Raw genomic sequence first — 23518 nt, forward strand, 5'->3', positions numbered from 1 at the left:
GTCCAACCTTGTGGAAACGCTACGTCGATGACATTCTGGAAAAGATCAAAACAGGACACACGCAAGAGATCACAGACCACCTGAACACCATGGACGATACGGGACAAATCAAGTTCACACATGAAGAGGAGAAAGACAACTCCATCAACTTCCTGGATATAAACATCACGCACACCGAAAACGGGGACATAAAAATAAAAATACACAGGAAACCAACTCACACAGATCAATATTTATTATGGACCTCAGAACATCCTACCACTCACAAAATATCTGTCGTAAGAACCTTATTTGATCCCGCAGAACTGGTAACGGAGGGGGAAGACAAAACGGAGGAGAAAAAACACATACAAAATGCACTTACCAGATGTCAATATCCATAAAAAAGGGCCATAAAAAAGGGACAAACACAGGTGGAGCAGAAAAAATACAAGGAAGCAGGGAAGAAAAATCTAACGAAGAAATCAGAAAACAAAGGCATGGTTACATTGCCGTACATCAGAGGAATGACAGAACGCATCCAAAGGGCTATGAAAAAACATCACATCAGCACCCCAGTCAAACCGTATAAAAAACTCAGGCAAATACTTGTTCACCCGAAAGACAAGATCGAACAAAATAAGAAATGCAACGTCATTTATGAAATCCCATGTCACACCAGCAATAAAACGTACATCGGAGAAACAGGACGCACCTTCATCACAAGAAAAATGGAACATCAAAAATAATGTGAAAAGGAAACAAATAAAATACTAACAAGCGCCAAACGACATCAGGCAGTACAAGAAAATATGAAATCAGCCATAACGGACCACTGCAAGCAGGAAAACCACATCATGGACTGGGAAAAGGCCAAAGTCCTCCGCACTGAAGACAACAGACACCGCAGATGGATCAGGGAGGCGGTGGAGATAAGAAAGTGAGCCCACACTTCCATGAACAGGGATGAGGGGGCCTTCCTGCTCTCCCACACCTGGAGCAATATCCTCCAGCAAAAAACGGACATCAAGGGGCGGAGTCACTTGTCAAAGTTTGACAGGTGACTCCGCCTCCGTCACAATCAGCTGTTTTTTAAAGACATCACACACCACCACCTGATGACGACCCTGATGAAGGTGGAAGACATTCCACCGAAACATGTCGGTACGTTTTACATCACAAAACAAACCAGTGTCTGATAAAAAATAAATTAAATACGCAGTGTAATTTTATAGACACAATGAACCTCTTTGAATCAAATGTTTGGTCAAGTTTTCCTTTTCCTGGACAGAAACCTGCATTTCTCTAAGCATTTGTTCAAGAGTTTCTGTTTCCTCTTCTAACTGTTGGACTAAAACTTCTTTTTCTTTGATCTTTTTGAAACCGTTGTGTTGTGAAGGGTCAGCGCACCTTAAGTCTTTCTCAATTTGGAGTTTATTGTTTCTCAAAAGCGCTTCCTTGGCTTTCAGCCCCTTCAGTTTGTTTTCCAGGGTTGTCTTGTCCGACAGTTGTTCTATGACGCTTGTCGTTTGTCTTTGATACATTTCATTCATGCGGTTGAGCGTTTCTATCTTGTCCTGGTAACGTTTACATTTGTTTTCCAAATCGATCTGAATCCGAAGCTGCCTACTTAGTTTGTCAAGTTCTTTTTTCAAACTTTTGTTCAGTTTAGAGGCCGCTTTCTTCCGTTTGTCGACGTCTTTGTGCATTTCCTCCACCTTTTTGCTGTTACCCAAAGTGCCACGAAGAGTTTCGATCCTGTGACGTAAACTGTCATTTTCTTGGTGCAAACAATCTAGTTGGCCCTCCTGAAGAAAGCCCATGTTCACCGCAGTTCTTCTAAAGAAACTCATCATGGAAGTTCTTAAAAACTGTTCTAAAATAAAGGCTTTAAAAACCTTGAACAGCAAATGCTCTCTGATTGCGGATCTAGTACTTGAACTGCAGTCTGTCCAATTAAAGTTTAGAAAGTCGGGGTGATATATATTAAAAAATATGATGGAGTCAAATGACATTTTGCTTGATGAGTTTGATGTCATCAGTGATGTCATATTTCGTCATAACAAAACAAGGCTGTGATGACACGTTATGACACATTGTGACACGTTGTCATAACAAGTCATCACAGCCCTGTATTTTAGGACCTGGATTAGTTATGATGTCATCACTTTAAAAAAAGACTATAAAAAGCTGTGATGTCAGAGCGTTGGCTGAACCTCACAACAGATGCAGGAAGGAGAACAGCCCTTACCTTTGCTGCTCTTCTTACCTCTGGCAGCAGGCCGTCCACGCTGCTGCTGGTCCTTTAGAAAGAGGAGAAAAGAAAGACATTACTTTCAAGGAAAACACATGCATGTTCTTTTCCCTTTTTCTATAATAAATGATAAAGCAACCCTAAACACCTCAAATCAAATTCATAAATGCACTGTTGAAGAATTTAAGGCTTAGAAAGCATTTCTACAGACTGCGACCAAATGGTCGCATTTTGCGACCAAAATTTGAGAGTGTGCGACTAAACTTTACATCCAGTCGCACATGTGCTACCAGTCAATATGCCTCCCCCACCCTTCGTTTTTTTAATACATTAAACATAGAAGGGGCACGTCAATGATCAATGAAATAATCAATGAGACGCGAGCCCACACGCACGCAGGCAAACACTCGCGCACATATTCATGAAACGCGAGCACACACTCGCGTGATGCCTCTGTCATGGGTCTAATGCGTGTGAGAAGAATAGGGAATGCCACTGAGTGGGGGAGGGGCTTAGAGATATTCACACGCGCGTAAACATCTGTGGGAAGGAAACGGAGACAAATATCATCACAACCTGATATGTGCGCACGTCTGAGCTATAGGTAAGCGAACTATTGATTCGTTCTTCCGACCTGCTGCGAGTGTACCAGTGCCACAGTCTACAGCAGGGATCTCAAACTCGCGGCCCCCAAGATGATATTTTGCGGCCCCTGCCTCAATATGAAAGTTCAATTTTAATTCGGCCTGCCAGTTTGTATGAAAGACACTTTTTTATTGACGTGCGCGGAGCTGACCAACCAACCACAGTGGGGTATATGACTCTTGGGGGGCGTGACAATGACGGGGCTTGAAAGCAGGAAACCCGACAGCCTCCTCCCTCCCCGGACCACATTAACGAGTTCCTTACTTTCCTTTAGAACGTATTTATTCGCTCGTAATTTTCTAAATACATGCAGTCTGTGCTGAACTTTTCTCTGGGTCGCACAGACCCGGAGGGTTTTGGTTAAGCGCGCGGCGGCGTGTCACCCCGACCACAAACGGTTTATGCACGGCTGTTAGGGCAGCTCACCGCTCCCGCGGGAGTCGGGGCAGCTGAGGAGAATAAATGTCCCACACGTACATGTGTGACAGCTAACGGGGCTTGAACTTTAAATATGTGGGAGTGACAAGATTTAGTCTTAGACACACTGAAAACACGTTGGGGAAAATGCAACGATAGACGTGTTTAAGATGAGAACCTCAGTGAGAACTGTGAGGAAACGGTATGTAACTCCTGAAGTGGCTGCAAGTTTTATTAATATTTTTAAGCAAACTCCTCAGATTTTACCTGCACCCAGTGATTTTATTTTTGATCATTTTAATAACAGACTTCAGTCTTCCAAAGATGCAGTGGCTCCATTCAAAACAAAAACATTTGTTTTGAATGGACCTCAGAACATCATATTGGCACGTGATGCTGTAGTATCGCGAGAGCCGACGAGAGGAGTGTGGTGAGTTTACTTGGCGGCGCGTAAGTTGTGAACAAACATTTTTGATTTATTTAATTACACCGCCATATTTAAATAATCCAGAAAGTTTAAAAAATAAAAATCTGAAAAAGTTTGTCAAGCATTTGCCAGCCTGGATGACCTGGAGGACCTGGAGGATCTGGAGAATTACATCGACGAGTGTTTCAATACCTGCCTCATGAAGAAATCCAACACCGCCACTCCGTCCACCAAACGCAACCGTCCCGAAGACTCCCCGGGGGCTGCCTCCTCCCCAGGCAGCAACATGAGTGATATCCTGGATTCAATTGATAAAAGGCTCTCCAGCCTTGATTGCCGTTTAAATCTGCTGGAGATCCTCCATAAGGAATTCCAAGGTCTGCGAGAGTCTCTGGAGTTCAGCCAACAGCAGGTGCAGGAGCTCGCAGCGGAGAACCAGGCCCTCAGAGAGACCGTGAAGATCTTGGGCCACGACACCGCCCGTCTCTCTGAGGAAAACCGATCCATCAAGGAAACCCTCCTGGATCTTCAGGCGAGGAGCATGAGGGACAATCTAGTGTTCGCAGGGATTCCAGAAGAGGCAGGGGAAGTCCCGGAGAACATTGTTAAGTCCTTTATAGAGGTCCACCTGAAACTCCCCAAGGAAGAAGTCCAGAAGATCTCCTTCCACAGGGTTCACCGGCTCGGAGGAAAAAGGCCGGACAATCAGCGTCCCCGTCCTATTGTTGCTAAATTTGAACATTATAAACAAAAGATGCAGGTAAAAAGCAGAGGGCGCGAGCTGAAAGACACACATTACAGCGTGAATGATCAGTTTCCAGGCGAGATCCTCCGCCGTCGGAAAATCCTCTTCCCGCTGAGGAGGAAGCACCTGTCTGCTGGAGCCCGTGCGGTGGTTGCTGTTGATAAACTTTTTGTGAATGGCAAGCTGTTCCGGGACCCAGAGGTAACACCCTGGCTGTGCTGAAGGCTTTCTGAGGCGCACTGACATCTGCGCTGCCCAGAAGAAACCCGCAAACTTATTTAACTAGGAAATAATCGGATCATCAATAATCCACACCTCTCAGGAAAAGTGTTTTTTCTTTCTCTCACATTCATGTTTCTGTTGTTGTTTCGTTGTTTTTGTTTTTTGTTCTTTCTCTTTCCCTCTCTCTTTTCTCTTGTCCCCCCCCCTTCCCATGTCCTCATATGTGAATCAGGTAAAGTCAACGCAACCATGGTGAGTATTTATTTATGCACGGAACGGGCGCGCGCGCATACTAGCGCGCATAAGAGCATGCACACGCGATCCCGCACACACACGTTGATAAACTGCAAAAACCTCACTTAGGCTCACACAGGACGCACGTAACATGCAGCTCATAGCCAAGACACGTTCACCCACAACGCATAGCGCTTGTCAGTGTAGCAGGTACGCACAGCGGGCACGCGCACACGGACGGGCACACGCACTATTTAGCCTTGCACTCTCCCGGTTAGAACAGCTATGAGCAGTCTTAACATCGTTAGCTGGAATGTGCGTGGACTTGGTTCTGGGCCAAAGAGATTGAAAGTGTTAAATCACCTGAATGATCTTAAAGCAGATATAGCTCTGCTGCAGGAGACCCATTTATCTTTATCAGCTGGTCAACTCCTGTGCTGTTCCCAGTATCCAGCTATGTATTCTGCCAGTTTCAACTCCAAACAAAGAGGGGTTGCAGTTTTGATTAATAAAAATGTTACATTTACTCATAAGGATACAGTTACTGACCCAGAAGGCAGATTTGTAATCATTAATATATCCATTCAGAATAAAGACTTTTGCATCGCCAGCATCTATGGCCCGAATGTTGACGACTCTTCCTTCTTTCACAGATTCTTCACCTCACTCTCAGTTCACTCTGACTCCACAATCATTATAGGAGGAGACGTCAACCTTGTTTTGGACCCTGAACTTGACAGACTCAGCACAGCAGCAAACCAGCGTACATGGCAGTCTGCAAGTATTCTAAAGCAGTACATGAATGATCTGGGTCTCTGCGACGCTTGGCGCTCATGTCATCCAAGCACTAAGGGGTTCACCTTTTTTTCTCCAGTTCACCATTCACAATCTCGTTTAGATTATTTATTAGTCAGTAACTCCCTTTTGAAAGAAATTAAAAGTTCCAACATTCATCCAATTATTATCAGTGACCATGCACCAGTTTCTGTTACTATTTCAAGGGAAGTACCCAGACCCTCGGGTTCAACCTGGAGGTTTAATACGTCTCTGTTAAAAGACCAGGAATTTATTGAATTCTTTAAAAAAGAGTGGGCAACCTTCTTAGAATTCAACGATACTTCTGAAATATCACCAAGTATTCTTTGGGAAGCAGCAAAAGCAGTCATGAGAGGGAAAATCATCTCTTATTCAACGCATAAAAAACGCAAGGAGAAAGCAGATTTATTAGAATTAGGAAATAAAATAAAAACTCTGGAGACTGCTTATGCTGCTTCTGCACAGGAACACATACTGGGCGACCTGAAAAATTTAAAACTGCAGTTAAATGACATCATCAATAAACAAACACAATTCCAGATACAAAGGCTTCGACTGGAAAGATATGAAAACTCAAATAAATCTGGCAAATTTCTAGCTAATCAGCTTAAAATTAATAAAGAAAAATCAACAATCACTTCGATTATGGACCAAACAGGGAATGTCACCCATGACCCGGTAAAAATTAATAATGCGTTTAAAGACTTTTATCAAAACTTATACACTCCACAGATCAATCCATCAGAACAAAGCATCAACTCATTTCTCAACAATATAAACCTGCCCAAGTTAAACGAAGATCAAATCACAAATTTAGACTCTCCGCTCTCGTTGTCTGAGCTTCATGAAGCTCTGTTACTTATGCCTAATGGTAAAGCACCAGGGCCTGACGGCTTTCCTGCAGAGTTTTATAAGGAATTCTGGGAACAACTGGCACCAACGTTTTATAAAACGGTAAAATTTATCAATGAAAGCCAATCTCTACCACCTAACATGAACTCTGCCAACATTATCCTTCTTCTAAAACCAGACAAAGACCCCACGAGTCCTTCAAGCTATCGCCCCATTTCTTTAATTAATGCAGATGTAAAAATTATCTGCAAAGCACTAGCACAGAGAATAGAAAAAGTCACTCCTCACATAATTGACTTTGATCAAACTGGATTCATCAAAGGCAGACACTCGGATGACAATGTCCGCAGACTCGTTAACATAATAGACTTTGCCACCATCAAAAACCAGGAAATGACTATACTATCACTGGATGCTGAAAAAGCCTTTGATAGAGTAAATTGGAAGTTCCTCATTGCTGCCCTCCATAAGTTTGGGTTTGGAGAATCATTCATCAATTGGATCAAAATATTATATCACAACCCCAATGCATCAGTTAGAACTAATAAACAGACTTCCAACAGGTTTTTTCTTGGAAGAGGAACTAGACAGGGTTGCCCACTCTCCCCCTCGCTTTTTGCAATATTTATCGAGCCTCTAGCTGCAGCAATAAGACAGAATGAGAGTATTAAAGGAATTAAAACCAAACACAGCCATCATAAAATTAGTCTCTATGCAGATGACATATTACTGTTTTTAAGTAATATACATTCTGTAAATGAAACGGCAACAATCATTAATGAATTCTCTTCTATATCAGACTATTCCATTAATTGGAATAAATCTGTTTTATTACCACTGAACAGTAATGCGGAGCAAGGACTCACAATACCAGTTAAATCAGGCAATATAAAATATCTAGGTATTTATTTATCCCCCAAAATATCAGAACTGGTGCTGCTAAACTACACCCCATTACTGAAAAACATACAGGACGACCTAACACGCTGGACCAACCTGCCTTTGTCCCTTATGGGCAAGGTAGCCACGGTTAAAATGAAAATCTTACCCAAAGTTAATTATCTCTTCTCAATGATTCCCACACAACCGCCATTAAAATGGTTCAAAACATTAGACTCATCCATATCAAGCTTTCTATGGAACAATAAACCTGCAAGAATTAGTCTAAAAACTTTAAAATCTGCAAAAAGCTGTGGAGGATTAGAATTACCTAACTTCCACAATTACTTTCTTGCAAATAGATTACAATACATCTTAAAATGGTTAAAAAATAATCCAGAAACCAACTCATGGTTAGACTTGGAACAGGCGTTATGTGGAAAGATCAACCTGTCAGATCTTCCATTTATTAGTCAAATAGTTAAAAAACAGGATTGTTTCAAAAGTATTAATATAAATGCCACTTTAACAGCCTGGTGGGAATTTCTCAAAATATCAAAATCATCAATTCAACCGTGCAAAATGACACCCATCTGGAACAACCCAGACATCCTCATAAACAAAAAAATTATCCACTTCCCAGCTTGGCAAGCAGGGGGCATAAAACAACTAGAGCACATAATTATTGATAGAAGATTCATAACTCCCCAGGAACTTCAAGACAAACATGGAATATATAACTTCTTGGAATATCAGCAACTTAAATCAATTATTACTAAAAAGTTTAAATACAGAGACAACGATTTAAAGCTACCAGATGTAGTTACCACTCTGATCAATTTCTCAATGAATAAAACTCTCTCCAAAATATACAAACTTTTATGTAATTTAGATAACAATATTTCACTTCCGACAACAAAATGGGATGCGGATTTGAGCATCAGCACAGATGAAAGTTTTTGGTCAGAACTTTGTCTAAACACCTTTAAAATGACAAAAAATCCAAATCTGCAGCTAATCCATTTCAAAACTCTTCACAGAATTTACTACACTGGACAGAGCATGTTCAAGATGGGTCTCAGTAACTCAGACATTTGTCAGCACTGTGACAGTAATCTACCCGACAATTACATGCATGCACTATGGTTCTGCACGCCTGTCCAGGCTCTCTGGCAGCAGGTATGTGCCGATCTATCAGTCTGGCTTAAGGTTTCAATCACAGCTTCACCGTCACTTTGTGTGCTTGGTGACATGAGTGCCATCGATGTAGAAGGAGGATTAGGCTCTATCATTTTCATAACTCTTTGCATTGCTAAAAAAACTATTTTAATAAATTGGAAAAGCAAAAAAAATATAAATATAAGTCAACACAGAAATCTGCTGCTTGATCATATCAGCTTGGAAAAAATGTCAGCCCAAAGTTCAAGTAACTTTGAAAGAATTCGGTCTCTCTGGTCTCCCATAGCTAACTCCGTGACTTAGGGGGTGGGGGGGGCATGGTCGTCGCTGCTCCTTGCCCTTCTGCCGTGGGCCGGGGTGGGGGTCGGGGCCTCCGGTGCCTGGCCGGGGGTGGTGGGGGCTCCGTTGGTCGGGGGGTCGGGTCCGGCGCCTGGGTGGGGCGGCCTGGGGCGCTGCGTGGTCCTCTGGGCTTGGGTGTGGGGGTGCGTGGTGGGGGGGGTGGGGTGGTGGTCTGGCTTGGCTTGGGGGGGTGGTCCCTTTGCCTGTGCTGGGGGGGGTTGGCGGGGGGCGCTGCTCGGGGGGGGGGCCCAGCGGCGCTGGATGGGCTTCCCGTCTACACCTGGGGCTGGGATCGGCCCTTCCCTGGCTCTGGGGCGGGACGGGACAACCCTCTTGGGGCCCCCGGTCGCTCTGGGTGTCATCCGCTTCGGCTGCGGGGTCTGGGGGTGGGGTGGGGGTCTTGTCGGCCCTGTCCTGTGGGGGGGCATTCTGGGGGAGGGGGGGGGCCACTATTGGTACGGGGCAGGGGGGGTTGACGGGTCGGGGTCTCCGCTGAGGCCATCGGCGGTTTCCCCGGCCGGTTGGCTGCCTCGGTCCCGTCGAGGCCTGACCAGAGCTCTTCTAGGGCCGGCGTTTGGGGGTGGGGGCCTGGGCTTGCTCCGGGGGGGGCCGGCGCTTTCTGGCTCCCCTCTCTCTGTGTGGGGGTGGTGGTGCTGGGCCTGGGGTGTCTGCGCCTCCGGGGGTGGGGCCCCGGGGCTGGGTGGGCCTGGCCCCCTTGCTGGGGGGGGGGGGCGGGGGACGGCTGTTTGACCACCGGGGGACAGTCTATCATCTGTCCCCAACTTACCCCCTTCCTCATATAACCTCATAATAGGGTGAGGGGGTGGGGGGCTTAGCCTGCGATGAGCCTTGGGGGGGGGGGGGGTTTACTAGGCAGTGACCCCCCTCCTGTGGTTGCCGTATGGAGTGGGCCCCCCCTCTTTCGGTTTTATTTGCACCTTAGACATGTAGGGCCCTTGGTAGGGGGGGTGCTTGGACATCACTGCCAGCAAGCAGCGGATGTCCTCCTGGCACCCTACCCGCCAATTTTAACCGCACCTTAGACATTTAGGGCCCCTTGGTGGGGAGGGTGAGGGGACGTCACTGTGAGTAATCAGGAGACGTCCCCTTAGTGCCCTACCCGCCAATTTTAACCGCACCCCCCTTAGTACACACACCCCTCCCCCCTCAATATATACATCCCAACATAAACACACACACATGCACACACACACTCTCTCAAACACACATACACGCACACACATTTTGCAAGGAAGGTGGGACCTAGGACCATCTGTCCCCTGCCTCTTCCCTGGTGGGGGGTACGGGCCCCTTTGCAACGGCGGCTGTGTCCCCGGGGTGCTGGCTTCCTGGGCCCGGCGGTGCTCTCTCCGCGCGGTGGGGGGGTTCACATTACATCTGAGCCGGGGGTGTTCGTGTCCCTGGGGGGTGGGTTCTGGTCCTTGCTCCTGAGTGCTGGGCCCCGCCAAATTTCCAACTGTGGCCGAGCCTGGTCGGGCCATATTTACAACACCCCTTGTGGGCCCTCTTTTTTCCCCGGGGTTCCCCCCTCCTGGGCGGGGGCGGCGGGCCCCTGCCTCGCTCCTCCCTGGACCAACCGTTGGCCGGGCGGATGGCTGCCTGGAGTGCGGAGTGGGTCTCCCTTGGGGGGTCCTGGCCCGTACCTGGGGTTGGGGCGGGGGGATGCCCGGAACTCCTGGGTGGTGGTGGGGTGCTCGTCTGGGGCTGTGGGCGTCCTTCTCCGGTGGGGCCCTGCGTTGGGTTCTCCCGGCGCGGCGGGGGGGCTGCTCTCCTGGTTGGGCTGGGGCGGCGCCCTCTTTCCCTCCGTGCCTCCCTGCTCTCTGGCTCTGGGGGCCTTGCGGCGGCCCTGCTGGCCCTGGCCTGGGTGGCGGGCTTGGTCGCCCGGGCGGCGGTTGTTCCCTGCCGGTTCCCGTGTGGTGTTGGGGGGAATCCGGCTGCCGCTGCTGGTGCGGTGGGGGTCTTGGGGTGGGGATGGCTGGGCACTCTCCCTCCTTCTTTTCACGTTCCACCATCCATTTTAGAAGAACATAAACACTCACCTGAGCACAGGTGTCAGCTCAACAGACTGAATGACTGAAATATTTCACACTAGTTGGTTTTAAGGCATAAGTATGCGTGTGAACACTATCTGTTTTGTGTACATGTCGACAGGTGGACATTTTTGCAACTAACAGGTGTGTTTATAACATTTGAGTGTTTGTGTGGACAGGCTCCGCCCTTTTTTTTTTGTTTTTTTTTTACATTTGAACCTTACCATAATGATTAACAACCAGTAAACTTGTTGCTTTATGCTGCTTCATGGTCTTATCCCCCTTCCCCTCCTATTATCACCCCCTACCCCCCCTCTCTCTAACGTCCCTCTTTCTTCTTCCCCTCTTTCCTTTTCCGTCCGGTCCAACACCAAAGATTTTCAGACATGTTTGAAATTAATAAAGTTTGGCCTCAATTACAAAAGGGGTTTATTCAGACATACCTTTGGTTTGTCTGAAGATTAATAACCCCTCTTGTTAAAGTAAAATATGTCCAACCCAAGAGGCCCTCAGCTCTCATCTGTCTGCCTAGCTGTTGGACAGGACAAGTTAAAAAAAAAAAAAAAAAAAAAAAAAAACATTAAGAACCACTCCTAAAATGCCATGGAAGACTGATGACATTAAGGGTCTGAAGCAGAACTGCAGGAAGACAAATTTAATAATTCATAAAGACATTTTAAAAGAACTCAAAATCTACAATAACTATAACGGGCCAGAACCTCCTATTTTTCAAAAATCATTTCAGAAAATAAAAACAACCCCAAATTTCTTTTTAAAACAATTAACAAACAGACTTTAACGAGTCCTCCATGTCATCATCATGGGTCAAATCAATGCTATAAGATCAAACATTTCATCCATGTGTAACACTTTTGATTAAGGATACATTAGACTGGGCAGATTCGTCTCAGCGAGGAAATGTGGAGATGCAAAATCACACAGGACTCCTTCAGCTGATTTGAAGTTTATGTATTTACAGTGAACAAACAACAAAATAATTGACAGACAATATGTACAATGCAAAATAACCATATATATACATATATATATATATATATATACATATATATACATATATATATATATATATATATATATATATATATATATATATATATATATATATATATATATATATATATATATATATATATATATATATATATATTTTTTTTAGTCCAGTGTCCAACAAGTTCACCCTTTTTGGGTGATTCAGAAAGACTCTTTGGAGTCAGCTGAATTAGCTCCAATGATTGGTGCTTGAGCAATGCCGATAAAGTTATTGATGAGGGTTCATGTGATTGTATCCTACCGCGTTAGTAGGGACAGTTGGCTTTTGGTCCAGGTGGGCTCTGTTAGCTCGCCATCAGCAGATGGGAAGAGGATTCCTCCCGATGGAAAAAAACCTGGCCTGTATAAACAGGACCAAATACTTATTTAAAACATGGAATTATGCTTTAAAAATAAGTTCATGACAAAAGCTTTCCAAATATGCGTATTTCCTGTGATTTTCTGATCTGATTTCTGATCAGAAACAATGTAATCACCACAACATAATTCATAATCATCAATTCATAATAATTAACATGCGCATGATTATTAGTTCTGTTCGTTTAGAGTACTCACAATTGATTTTAAAATAAACAGTTCTTATATTTTTCAAAACAATTTGTTTTGTTTACATGATCTCAAACCGGGATCAGCTGTGAGATCAGCTGGCGCCCGCTGACTCGCACACATACAAAAGAAAACTGTGTCACTCACCAGTTGCAGCGTGAGAAAAACGAAAGTTGGAAGTCGAATTAGAAGGCTGTCTGACGCAAGGCGTTGTGTAGCAAGTAGGGTTGGGCGATGTCCCCTAATTTGGCCGTTGACGATGTTTGCTGTCAACCATCGGGATGGACGATGACATCGTCGGGGGGGGGGGGGGGGGGGGGGGTATTTTTTACATTTTTCGTTCTTATATAACTGCTATTCGTTATTTTGCTTTTTTCATTTTATTTCCCAACTAATGGTTAATCCGCGATGATCCAGTATAAACTGAGGGAAGTGACTTTAACAGAAAAAGTAACAAGCAAAATAGAAAAGAAGTGGTCCGCTCCCGCACTTAACTAGCGAAGTGGACCGGCGGAGGGCGGATTTACAGCTTTATGTTTGATGGGAAGGGGGGGGGGGGTACATGAGCGGTATGTGTGGGAGATTTAAGACTGCGATCCGTCCCTCAGCTCTAGGGGTACGAGCTATCAAACTCAGAACCGGGTCTAAACGTGTGTCTGAGCACAGTTCGGATCGTCAGCACACACAGCGGACACAAAGCAGAAATGTCGCTCAGTCCTTAGAAAACATTCAATCAATCACGTGGATTTGTGTTTCCAGTCGTGTCCCGACTAAATAAAGGCTGATGTTATTCACAGGATGCAGCACCATCCAAAGCTAATGTTGTTAGCCCGTGTTAGCTAATCCTGGCTACGTTCAGAAAAAGCACTGACCACACGGATTAAAATTCAAATGATGAGCGAACAGGTGTTTCATAATAACCGTAACATTATTAAAAGCACGTTTAGAAGATCGTCTCGTATTTTACCGAGCTGACATGTCAATGTATATAGCCGCTCGGTGCTGTTATCGTTTTGTATTGAATTGTTACCTTCAATAAAGTTTGGAAAAAAAGCCGCTCGGCGGAAGTTGTATCCTCTTCCGGTTTTCAAACTGCGCATGTGCGAATACTGCGCGTGTGCGAATGATTTATTCCGACCGAAATTGTGACCTTAGTGAACGTTTTTATATTCTGAAAACATTTTTCTGGGCCCATCTACACGGTTGGATACTAATCCGACCACTGATCCCATCAAGATATTTTGTACATGTAACCGCGGCTTATGATGTCAACGCGCAACGTGGCGGGGGCGTGGCATCACGATGGTGGTCTCTCCATCGGGATGTCAGTCACCCATCACGATGGACGATGATATCGTCCATCGGCACAACCCTAGTAGCAAGGGTATTGCTGATAACTCCCGAATGTATGCCTCCTGTAAACCATCCCCGCCACTTATTTATAACTCAATGAAACACGGAAGTTGAGTGTGTTGTCACGTTCGGAAGTCTCGCGAGAGTTCCCAAAATTGTGTGTTTCGTTAAAGGGACAGTGCCAGGAAAACATGTGGGTTACACATGCCATACACTAATCTTAACAGACAACCAGCGTTGTTTTTACCAGAAGACACTGGGGAGATTTGTCTTGGTTGATGCGGAGATGCTTGGTCGAGTTGTATCCCAAGCACACTGCTACAACCTGCCTTTTAGATCCCATTCCCACTTCACTTTTTGAAAACATTTTATAGATTCTTTGAGTCAGAGCTTTTAAACATAGTTAACTGCTCTCTTCAGACTGGAGTCTTCCCCTCTGCCTGTAAGACGGCGGTGGTGAGGCCCCTTCTGAAGAAGAGCCAATTAGATCCAATAAATCTAGATAACTTTAGACCCATATCCAATTTACCATTTTTAAGTAAAATTATACAAAAAAGTGTCGCTACTCAACTGCATGAGCTTTTAAATGCCCCAAAAATTGTAGAAAAATATCAGTCTGGTTTTAAGACAAACCATAGTACAGAGTAAGATCGTTAATGATCTTATATTAAACCATGACTCACAGAAATGTTCTGTTCTGGTGCTACTGGATCTTAGTGCCGCTTTCGATACAGTAGATCACCAGATTTCATTTGACAGACTTAGGAGTCTAGTGGGCCTCTCTGGAAATGTTCTTAAGTGGTTTTAATCTTACCTTACAGGGAAACACTTTTATGTAAGTATGGATACGTGCTCTTCAGGAATCCATGAAATAAGTTGTGGGGTTCCCCAAGGGTCGATTTTAGGGCCAATACTGTTTAATTTATATATGTTGCCTCTTGGGGAGGTCATCAGGAGACATGGCGTTGACTTTCACAGCTATGCTGATGATACACAACTTTACATCGCCGTGTCTCCTGATGACCTTGAACCTGTTAACAATCTTTTAAACTGTATTTTAGATATAAAGTCATGGATGGCAGAAAACATCTTACAGCTCAACCAGGACAAAAATGAAGTTCTAATCATCGGTTCTGAAGAAAAGAGAGGTGATTTTACCACATCTTCATAATTTTAAACCTTATCAATGTGTGAGAAACCTGGGCGTACTTTTTGACTCTGAGCTCAATTTTATCCCACACATTACAAATGTCATTAAGACAGGATTTTATCATCTCAAAAACATTGCCAGAGTCCGCCAGTTCCTCTCTCTTGCCAGCACAGAGGTGCTGATGCTAGGGTTGGGTACAGAGCCCTGGTATTGAACGCGCCCCGGGGCCACATTCTTCAAGACCGCAGTATTGTTAAGATCTGACCTAAACGGTTCTGCTATCGGTACTGGAGAAGTCGCTTTATTTTTTGTGTCCCACAAAATAAAAACGTTATCTGGCATATGTAACTCATCAAGTCAGTCAATTTTCTTTTAATTAATTATGTTAATTTCGCTGCCTTCGCTGAACAGGAGAGGTCTGTCTGCCTATTTGTGTGCACGGGGGGCGGGGCTGTTGAGACAGTACGCGCCGCGCGCGCACACACACAAGACAAGGCAGCGCACACAGTCCGTGGTGGTTTCGTAGGGGACACGTGAGCGCCCCCCCCCAAAAAATCCTTTTATCCCCCATACTCTAAGAACACCCATTTCCGTGTAAAATTAATGGTTAATTAAACGATGTCCGTACGTTGAGCTGTGTGTGAACACGCTGCGCGGGGGGGGTGGGGGGGGGGGGGTGCATGAGGAGCGAACAACGAACAGGTAGAGAGGTGGGCCTTACACTCAGCGTTTATGATTCCAGAACCGCAACAAACTAACGGCTGCTCCCTAAAACTTAATAATAATTAATAACTAATGATATTCGTCATGCATAATTAATATAATTTGTTGGGTTTAAAAATAAATAAATAAATAGAAACTAATCTGCATCAAAGGGAATTTGTTTCTATCATCTCACTTAACTTAACTCTGGGTGTTTGACAGACAGAAAATTTGTTCAAGGTTGTGGAAAATGGACAAAAGAAGGAAATATGTTCAAAGGAAATATCGGGCTTATAAAGAATGAAAATAATGAAATTAATTATTTAATGTCTTACTGTCTGGAACATTCACATGTATAAAATAAAATGTTTTGTTAAAAAAAAAACAATGTTGCATAATGAGGAAATAAAACACTTTATGTTCTCAATTTGTTATTTATTTGTTTATTTTTCGTCCTAAAAAGTATCGATAAGAGTACCGTTAAAATACCGGATCGATAAGCAGTATCGATAAGCGTAGTAGTACCGTTAAAACCTTAACGATACCCATCCCTAGCTGATGCTTTTATTTTCAGTCGTTTAGATTATTGTAATGCCCTGCTCTCTGGTTTACCCAAAAAGTCAATCTCAAATCTACAGCTATTGCAAAACTCAGCGGCACGAGTTCTGACGAGGACCAGAGGGCGGGAAAACATGAGACCGGTTTTAAAATCGCTGCATTGGCTCCCTGTGCGTTTCAGGATTGGTTTTTAAATTCTTTGAATGGTTTATAAATGTTTTTATTGTCTTGGGCCTTCTTATTTAAATGATATCCTTTTAAAAAATGAGCCCTCGCGGACCCAGAGGTCCTCCGGTTCTGGCCTCTTAGTTGCTCCTAAGGTGAGGACCAAAACTTATGGTGAGGCTTCGTTCTGCCATATGGTCCTCGTCTGTGGAACGGCCTGCCGGAGAACCTCAGGGCCGCAGAGACTGTAGAGGTTTTTAAGAAGAGGCTCAAGACCCACCTTTTTAATTTAGCTTTTAGTAGATTTTAACTGCTAATTTATTCTATTAGTTTTAGTATAGGCTATTTTATGCATTTATTTTTATTGTATGCATCTTATTCTCAATTTTATGTTCTTATATAGATCTTATGTCTTTAATTTTAGTATCTTCTCATGATTTTAGCCCCAGTGTTTCTTGTGGGGATGTTTTCCTCTAGGGCTTGCCGGTTTGGTCGGTGGTTGTTGCTGCAGTTCTTGCCCTTGCTGGGGCAGCTGGAGACTAACTTTGCAGCTTGACGGCTGTGAAGTGGACCCCAGTGTTGTCCCAGTCTGGGTGGGCACTGTGGAGATGTTCCAATGGCCAGGCTGGCTCCTGGTATGAAAGGATTCCCAAATACCGTTTCCTCACAGCAGAGCCAAGACATACTTGTTTGTTTGTTTGCTTATTTATTTATTTAAAGTTACATAGTCATTATTCCATGGGTCATATGTTTTAACGGAGGGGAGTGGGAAGGGTGAAGGGTGGATTGGGTTTTTACTGTAATATTGTGTGTTAAAGCGCTTCGAGCTGCACAAAATGCATGAGAAACGCCATTTTATAAATAAAGTTTGATTTGATTTGATATACAAATGTCTGAGTTGCATTTGTTAAAGATCAGAATGACATGTTAATCATACACTGAGTCCACTAAGCCATAATGATAGATGACCAATTCTTCTCTGTCATTTCAGCAGCCAGTATGTGAACCGGTTCTCTTCTGGTTTCATCTGTCAAAGCTTTGCTTCCACATTATATTTGTTTATTATTTGTTCCCCACCAGGTTCTTGGGTGAGAATGGATTCCACCAACTAAAAACACAGATGTAACACCCATCCCTTGTAACTGATGAATATACACACACATGGTTAAAAGAAATGTGTATATATATATATATATATATATATATATATATATATATATATATCTTACGTTAACCAAGGAATGGTGGGAAAAAAGTTCCTTACACTGAAAAAAAGGGTTTGTTCAGTCCCCCCCCCCCTTTTTTTCCCCTGTTCCCTGATGCTCGGCTGCGTTGTGGCCAAAAACCAAAGAGGGTCCTCACACCCTAACGAGCAGGGAAATACAACGTACAGGTACTCACGTAGCTGATGGTCACGCCAACTGTTGGCGGGGAAAATGCTCTGCAGACAAACTCTGCGGCATAATCTGACTGTGCAGGACAGAGGAAGAGGCGGGAATCTCTTGAGGCCTGGAGGCTGGGATCGGCTCAGACGAGCGGCACGGTGTGCTCGGTCTTCCAGAGAGTCCAAATAAGACCCGTCTATGGTCAATTTCATAAAAGTCCCTTTAGAACTTTGAACGTTTTTTTGGGTTGTTTTTACCTAGCATTTAGTGAAAAAGTAACACAACACGTCACACTTAACGTTTAGTTAACGACATGCTAAAGCTAGTCGCAATTAGCATTTTGCTGCATATATTGTAATAAAAAAAACGAGCAGTTTAAAGTAAACACATCTAGAAAAAATCATTGCTTACATGACAACGGTTTCCCCATTTCTGAACAGAAAGTTGACTCTGAAAAACATCGTAGCAAACAAGCATTCATTTCAGCGTCAGCTCCGCTCCTCACCAAGGTCTGACTCTCTCTGCCCGTCTGTGAAAAGATTTTTCAATCGTTCCTCTGAGACACGCCCACTTATCTCTGATTGGATGGATCATTATACAGACAGATAACACAACAAATCACATCTCAGAATGAACAAACGAGACATACAGGTTAGGTTGTGGGGCAAAATAAAACTTTGTTCTTCAAGCAAACACATACACATCGTATTTTTTTTTTATTCTTCACTATCTTTTTTTTTTTTTACATACACATAGTAACGACACAAAGAAGAAAAAAAAGAAAAACAAATAAAAAAATGAATTGTAGTTTAAAATTCTAGGGATTGTCATACAGCATGTGATTGTCAATCAAAATACACAGTTTTATTGCATTTTTGTTTTTCATTACGTTCAGAGATTTAAAATATAAACTGATCTCTTTGTGAAATTTTTCATTTTTATTTGACCAGGATTTGTCATTTAAGGCTCACATATCTCAGGCGTGCAGAACTGCCTTTTTTCACCTGCGGAATATTGCTAAGATCAGAAATCTACTTTCTAAGAGTGATGCTGAAAAACTCATCCATGCATTTGTTACGTCGAGGCTGGATTACTGTAACTCCTTGTTAGCAGCGTGTCCTAAGAGTTCCCTAAGAAGTGTCCAGCTTGTTCAGAACGCAGCAGCTAGATTGTTAGCTGGAACCAGCAGAAGAGATCACATCACTCCTGTGTTGGTTTCACTCCATTGGCTCCCAGTTGATTCCAGAATCAAGTTCAAGATCCTCCTGTTAACCTAGAAGGCCTTACATGGAATGGCCCCGTCCTATATTAAGGACCTCATAGTCCCTTACCATCCAATGAGAACACTTCACTCACTAAATGCAGGACTGCTTGTGGTTCCTAGAATTAGTAAAAGTACGGTTGGAGGTAGAGCGTTTAGCCACCAAGCCCCTGTTTTATGGAATAAACTCCCAGCTCATGGAAGAGAGGCCGACTCAGTTTCTACATTCAAAGTTAGACTGAAAACATTCCTCTGTGGACAGGCTTATTGTCAGACTAGTTAGTATTCAGAGATTATTTAACTTAATGTTAATTTGTTTAAATTAAACTTAATAATAACTATTTCTTTTAAAAGGCTGCTAGAAGTTGAAGCTGGGGTAACTATGGTGCTCCGGGGTTCTGTCCTCTTCTCTTTTAGATTAGATTAGATTAGATTAGATTAGATTTGTTTATTAATCCCACGAATGGGAAATTTCCTTGTCACAGTAGCATGGAGTTTGGCACAAGTATGTACAGACATTAATGACAAGTTAGACAGACACACATTTGAAAGAATATATACAAAAGTAAGAGTGTTCTGATAAATAAACAGGGAAAGAGATGTGCAGGTATTTAGAGGTCATCTGTATATACAGTTTTGTACAGTGAATAAAAAACAAAAACTATGAAAACTATTTACTTAGGCTGGTGTTGAACAGCCTGATAGCAGCTGGGATGAAGGACCTGCGATAGCGTTCCTTCTTGCATCGTGGGTGCAGCAGTCTGCCACTGAAGGAGCTGCTGAGGTCTGAAACAGTCTGATACAGCGGGTGAGAGGGGTTGTCCATGATCGATGTCAGCTTGGTTAACATCCTCCTCTCACCCACCTCCTCGATGGAGTCCAGGGAGCAGTCCAGGACAGAGCCGGCCCGTCTGTTTTCTACTTCTACCCTTCCTCTCCTCTATTTTTGATCATCATTTATCATTTAGTTCTCCATGCTTCTGTTTGGTACAGTGATTCATGTATTGTCCGTCTTTCCCTCTCCCCTCCTTGGGGAGTGGGAGTGCTTCCAGACTCCAGTTGGCTCATCCGTGCTCCAGTTCCTGACCGTTTACCTCGCCTTTGCTCCTGCTCCTACACCTGGCTGTGGTTCCTGTCTCCGGCTCGACTCGCGCCTTTGACTGTCCCGATAACCACGGCTGGATGAAGCTCGTCTGCTGGACTTTTATATATGTAGTTGTAGATTTAGATAAGTTAATTCTTCTCTAAGAGTTCTGGTAAATCGCCTGTCCGTCCTGGGGGAGGATCCCTCCTTCATGTGGGCACCCCTGAGGTTTCTTCGTTTTTTCCGGATTACGGTTTTTTGGGAGTTTTTCCTAACCGCGAAGGGGGTCTAAGGGCAGGGATGCCAGTATAGCTTAGTCAGTTTGTTAGTTCATTTTAGTATTTTCCTATTGCACTCTTTGTATTCGTGATCCTTTTGAGTTCATGTTTTACTTCGAAGCCCATTGAGACGACTGTTGTTGTGATTTTGGGCTATACAAATAAAATTGAATTGAAATTGAATTGAAATGTAATGAATAATGGTTTGGTTTTTAAGAATCTGCTCTTATGAATGAAAAATTTCCCAGATATTAACAAATTATTGACTGTCAAATCAAATAGATTATCACCAGAAACTACTCCAAATAATATGATATGCTTTTGATGTGCTTTTGTAATTTTTTATTTTTATTTTTTGATTTTGATTTTTGTAATTTAATAGAAATAAGAAAGGGAAACTTTGAGGAGCGCAAAATAAAACTTTCCCTGTGTCCGAATTACCGCCCTAACCCCTATATAGTGCCGTCACCATTTTGTAGGGGTGTCTTTTTTTTTTTAAATAATCATTACAAAACTCTCGCAGACACAACCACACAATGATGCAAGCCACAGCTCTTTACAAAAACAAAGATAAAAAAAAAACAAGAATGTATACATATATGAAAAAATCAAAAAAATCTTTCAGCATAAATTCAAATACAAGGCAATCAACATTCTGGACCCTAGATTTGTAACCATTCTGTAGCAGATTTACAAATGTCATCAATGAAAGGATTTGAGTTGTGAATACATTTCAATGAGGATAAATACAGTCTGACTTCATTTTTAAAGCACAGTAAATTCAGCCGATCTTATTTCCACTTTTTCTTATGAATATGATATTTTCCCAAAATCAGGAGGATGTTCACTACTTTTGCTGTCTCTTTTGGCAACTTAATGTTATAAAACAAAATATCTCTTTCTGTGAACTGTATGTTGTTAATTTTTTGACTAACAGAATTATGAAATTTTGCCAGAATCTTTGGATCGCATTTCCTCATTTCTTTAATTTTGGGGATCACTGACCATTCTATGAATTTCCATAGTTGAGCACTTGATGTGACGGGTGTCTCAGTTATTTTATATTTCACTTTTCTATTAAAGTCATGGTATATTTTATTTTTACAGAATTTGTTTAGATATTTATTATCTAATTTTTCCAACTGAGTTTTATGTCTCCTATTACTAAGAAGTTTAATTTGAACATAGGAAGACAATATTGTATTTTTTATTAAATGTATTAAAGCAACTGGAATTGCTCTGTAAGTTTTCTGAAATTCCTTGGTTGAACATTCAATATCATATTTCCTTTTAAATTCTCTTAACTGAAAAATTTCTCCATTTGAATCAAGAATATCACTTACAAAAAAGATCTTGTGGTCAAACCAATTCTGATGAAACATTGTCTTCCTGTGTGTGGTAATTACTCTGTTGTTCCACAGGGGGGCGCAGTGAGGGGGGAAATTGTGACAGAATATCATTTTCCAGTGGAAAAGTACTAGTTTGTGAAATTCTGAAATCTTTATAGAAAGTTTGGAAATTTCAAAGTCACATCTCAGCAAAAAATGTAATCCACCTACTTTTTTGAAGATGTTTTTGGGAATATGAAATCATATTGAGTCAGGATTTGCTATAAAGTTTTTTAACCATTTTATTCTAAGGGTTCCGACCATTGATTTAAAATCAGTCGTCTTTATACCCCCAAATTATATTCCTTAATAAGTTGAGATGTAATGGGTCTTATTTCTCCAAATAAATTTATAAATAACTGAGTTAAATTTTTTGACATTCTTTGGGTTAATGTAGAGAGATTGGCATGGATATATTAATGTCATGACTTGAAGGATTGACAGACCCAGATGCTGAAACCCAGAGTGAGGACGAGGATTGGTGAAATGTAAGAAATGAGTTTTATTTTCCTTCCAGGAAAGTTGGTGTGGTTTGGTGGGCAGCTGGAGAGGAAAGCGGCTTGTGGCGCGGCTGGAGGTAAAAGCGCGGCTTGGCAAAGCTTGAGGTTTCCTCCGGACTGCTGGAGAACTCGAGCCCTCCATAGGTTTGGTTTTGGAAAATCATTCATCAATTGGATTAAAATATCATATCATAACCCCAATGCATCAGTTAGAACTAATAAACAGACTTCCAACAGTTTTTTTCTCGGAAGAGGAACCAGACAGGGTTGCCCACTCTCTTCCTCTCTTTTTGCTATATTTATTGAGCCTCTAGCTGCAGCAATAAGACAGAATGAGAGCATTATAGGAATAAAAACCAAACACAGCCATCATAAAATTAGTCTCTATGCAGATGACATATTACTGTTTTCAAATAATTCTCATTCTGTGAATAAAACAGCAACAATTATTCATGAATTCTCCTCCATATCAGACTACTCCATTAATTGGAATAAATCTGTTTTATTACCACTGAACAGTAATGCGGAGCAAAGACTCACGATACCAGTGAAATCAGGCAACATCAAATATCTAGGTATTTATTTTCCCCCAAATTATCAGAACTGGTGCAGCTAAACCACACCCCATTACTGAAAAACATACAGGACGATCTAACACGCTGGACCAACCTGCCTCTGTCCCTTATGGGCAAAGTAGCCACAGTTAAAATGAAAATCTTACTAAAAGTTAATTATCTCTTCTCAATGATTCCCACACAACCGACACTAAAATGGTTCAAAATACTAGACTCATCCATATCAAGCTTTTTATGGAACAATAAGCCTGCAAGAATTGGTCTAAAAACTTTAAAATCTGCAAAAAGCTGTGGAGGATTAGAATTACCTAACTTCCACAAATATGTTCTTGCAAATAGATTACAATACATCGTAAAATGGTTAAAAAATAATCCAGAAACCAACTCATGGTTAAACTTGGAACAGGCGTTATGTGGAAAGATCAACCTGTCAGACCTTCCATTTATTAGCCAAACAGTTAAA

The 23518-nt window shown here is 42.6% G+C and overlaps 1 long non-coding RNA gene across 2 annotated transcripts; it reads right to left on the reverse strand.

Annotated features, from left to right (window-relative positions):
- Nucleotides 1–1153: 1153 nt before the first annotated feature.
- On the reverse strand, nt 1154–18677 carry LOC111947407. Of its 2 annotated transcripts, XR_002873226.1 has the most exons (4): nt 18381–18677; nt 17986–18226; nt 12352–12450; nt 1154–2282 (listed from the first exon to the last, which is right to left on the reverse strand). It is a non-coding gene; the product is annotated as an uncharacterized LOC111947407 (long non-coding RNA). The 2 variants fall into 2 exon arrangements; XR_002873225.1 differs by lacking the exon at nt 12352–12450.
- Between the last annotated feature and the right edge of the window lie 4841 nt (nt 18678–23518).

The sequence above is a fragment of the Oryzias latipes genome, chromosome 4 (assembly GCF_002234675.1).
Source record: "Oryzias latipes chromosome 4, ASM223467v1".
Taxonomy (NCBI): domain Eukaryota; kingdom Metazoa; phylum Chordata; class Actinopteri; order Beloniformes; family Adrianichthyidae; genus Oryzias; species Oryzias latipes.